This window comes from Populus euphratica, unplaced genomic scaffold, assembly GCF_000495115.2.
Source record: "Populus euphratica unplaced genomic scaffold, PopEup_1.0 scaffold22.1, whole genome shotgun sequence".
Lineage (NCBI taxonomy): Eukaryota > Viridiplantae > Streptophyta > Magnoliopsida > Malpighiales > Salicaceae > Populus > Populus euphratica.
Genome location: NW_011499863.1, coordinates 1872119 through 1876109, shown reverse-complemented (window position 1 = coordinate 1876109; position 3991 = coordinate 1872119).

Below are 3991 nucleotides of genomic sequence, written 5' to 3'. Positions count from 1 at the left end.
TGGGCCCAAAACATCACAACTGTTAACTATGAAAACAAGGCAGGGGCCTGAAATCAGATTGTTTGTGCAGCACTTGTGGGCCTATTGGATCCATTACTACTCCCACGAGCCGATGCTTTCAATGTAAATTCACAGAAGCTTGACTAGCTTTGATCTGGGGCCCGAATCCGGGCCCATCATTGATTAGACTTCACAGTTAGCGTTTAACTGGGTTCCCAATCAATTTTAGCTCCCAAATCTTTTATAACACGTTTAAGATCTGATAGTGAAAAAATCACCTGTATTATTTCTTTAAACATTTATTCTTAAAGTGGATGTAAGTGTTTTTAAGCCATTATATTGTCTTAACGGGAATACATTAATTCTTGATGTATTCCCCTTTCCATCTTAATTAAACGCTAATATGTGTGCTAAAAGTATTATTCTGAAGCCCAGCTTAGTCATTCAGATCGACCCAGTAACTTAGTAATGTGCTGCTCCAGACATGATACATTATTAGTGTAAAATTTTATTAAAATAATATATTTTTATATTTTAAAAAAAATTAAAAATTAAATTCATTTAGATCAATCATACTCAACTCATGTGAATCAATTAAAATTTATTTTTATATTTTAAAAATATTTTTTATTTTTTTCTTTGTGTTAAATTAATATTTTTTTTATATTTTTAAATTATTTTGAGATATTAATATAAAAAATAATTTTTTAAAAAATAAAAAATATTAATTTAACATATTTTTAATAAAAACATTTTAAAAAATAACTATAATCACATTTCTAAACAACCCTCGTGAGCATGAATTACTCGTAATATAAGACTGTAAGAAAATCGCAAGACCCAAATATCTAGCGTGAAAAAGAAGATGCAGGATTCTCGAGATTTTTAAGGAAGTATACTTGTGAATGTTGTCGGTACTATTTTTTTCAAATGTGAGACAAGTGCTCAAATAGTATATAGCTGGACGATATGAGTGCTATAGAATACATGACATGGCATGGTAGGGTGATCAATCACCCCGTTTTTTGGGCCTGAAATTTAGCCCCTGAAAGATGCCCGTTGAAACACATTGATGGCTAGCGCCTGTGGTCTATATATATATTCATTACTAATGAAGAGGATGTTAGAGAGTGTTTTAATTATTTTTGTTTTTTTATTTTTAAATATTTTTATGTGTTGATATTAAAAATAAATTTAAAAAAATAAAAAATATTTTTTTATATTTCTAAATAAAAAATACTTTAAAAATAACCATTATTATTATCTCAAGAAAGTACCCCTGAATCCTTGGAAACCAAATTGACAAATGGCATAATGTTTTTGTGCACGTTATGAAAGAGGCATGTGAAGCTTCTTGCTGTAATGCCGTCAAATTATTACTGTCTTGACTCTTTAGCAAAATGTTGGAGTGTAAATTACTCAACGAAATTTCATGATAATGTGAAAAGTAATCAGTACCACATCAAGATTATAGATGGCAAAAATATGGGTTCGAATTATCCTTTAATGTTTCTAAACGAACATCACCGTATTAAATCTGAATCATTGAGTTAAAAATGAATAATCATAATTTATATTTGATAAAAAAAAAGAAAACGAAAATAATATATCAAGACTCCTCAATGAACTTTACTGGTAAAATAACAAGCAAGTGGCTATAGTAGCACCAAGGCAGCACAAAAGAATATGGAATAGAGTTTGCTTTGCATCGACGATGGGATCTACATTTTGGTACACTAGCTAGCAATGTAATGCACACACCACTCTTGAAATGGAAGCAGACATTGACACCCATAAAGCTTGATGTCTCTTCTGTGTTGGCTTTTACCTAGGTAGTTACATCCTATGAGTGCTACATTCCAAATCCTTGTAAATTCTGTTCCTTGATCTTTCCGATCTGGTCATGACTTGTAGACATGCTAAAGTACAAAATGACCACCTTGGATTCTGTGAATTTTGGATCCCTACCACTACTGTAAACGTAATTCAGTTCGGCAAAACCTCTTTTTTTCTCATGGATAACGCCCTTTCCTAGCTTGTTGTCTTACCTCACGAGACAGGTGAAGATGTGTTTCGGGTGGATGAGACATGATAATGGGCTCCTATGAGCATGTCTTTCCATCTCTCTAACAGTTATAAAAGAGATACAGTGCTAATTTCATCTCTCGTTTTAATTAAGTTTTCGTGCATGTGTGTGTATTAAAGTTTTTAATCGTTAGGCATTCTCGAATCAATACTTTATATATTAGATAATTTTTTTTCCTCACAAAAAGAAGTTTTGTATCTCTTACATTTCTTTTGTTTTGAAATTTAGCTAAAACAATGGCAAAAAATTTGAAAATAAAAATCATAAATGACATCAGATAATTCGTTTAAGTATAAATAGTACTATTATAATTTGGATCAAGTCTCGGGAATCATTTCTAAGTGCAGATTAATTGTGGGTTTTCGGATCCCTCTTCTTATCACTACTTTTACTAGATTTTCTTCTTTTTCACTTCCTTGATGTAATATTTCCCTTTACTATCCCTTTCCCCAGTTTCATCCAATCTTTCGGTCATAAAGAAAAACAACAGTACTAGACACACGTAATGAAGACGGTGCAGAAATAAATAAAGATACTATCTGCTTGGAGAAGCAAATTAAAGCAAATTATGCGTTTACTAACGTATAGCTAGTAGCTTTAACATTACGTTTTTGGACGGTCGACCAGCATCTTTTTGTGGTATAAGCTACAAGATCTAAATAATTTCACAAGCCTTTGGAGAGTATGTGGTAGCCCACCACCAGTAGTCACCAACCTATTTGAATACTCATCATCTTGTAGTTCAAGTTATCAAAAGGTAGGAAATTTTATCACAGACTCTCCATGTTTCTTGTAAACAGAACTATGTGTAGGGTACCCTACAAATCTAGTAATTAATGGAACATGCCCATTTAACCATTCTTCTTCTGTATGCCCCCCCAAGTCACAGGAGTGAGAGCAATTTAGATTACTGTAATTAATTAGTAGTAATATTGTAAAAAAAAAAATACAAAATGTAGACTCTTTCTCAACTTTTTGATGGGATATTAATTTTTAAGCTTTTTAGTTTACATGTAAAAGCAGAAGCCATCTTGTAAATTGTAACACCGTCTTTCAGCTATTCATGCCTCAACGTTGCTTCACAGAGGGATGTTCTTTATTCCGTCAACAATCAAGGGGTGAGGAGTGGTAAATTGTAACACCGTCTTTCAGCTATTCGTGCCTCCCTCCCTCAACGTTGCTTCACAGGGGGATGTTCTTTATTCCATAAAAAAACAAGGGGTGAGGAGTACCTTAAGTTTTAAGCTCTCCAAAAAGCCTTCCTTTATTTGTTGATTAATACTGTTAATTAGTAATATTCTTTTCCCGAACCATACTTTTTTATTCAGACATGATGACACGTAAAGATCAAGCAATCAACTAAGACGGGAATTGATATGTGAACTTACGCTTGCATGGCCTTTTAAATGATTGAGCCCTGAAGGCTGAAGCAGACATTTTGTGCAACAATATTCACTGTTTACTTTTCCATATTGTCGTCTAATTAATTCTCCAGCCATCAGTGGCACATGGGCTATCTTTGCAAATGAAGCATGGCCCCCAAATTAAATATCATATTGGTGACCATCGTTATTTTTATTATATAGTTAATTTGATATAATTTGATCGGCTACCAAGGCCCGTAGATCACCATGTATAGAAAACGACGGCAAAACATGGTTTTGTTATAAGCCACTTATGTGGGCTAGATTTGTCTCTATCTTCAAACATTGTTAGGTGTGAAAATGGCAGAAATCATGTCAAAGAAATCCTATGCCATGCCAGATATTGATCAGGTATATAGTGATCGTTTTGAATGGAAATTAATATCAAATTTAGAGCTAGCACATTCCTTGTTTAGATCGTCATTCATCCTTTCTAGTTTATTGATTTCTATATTAGATAATTAGAGTTTCTGAGAGATTA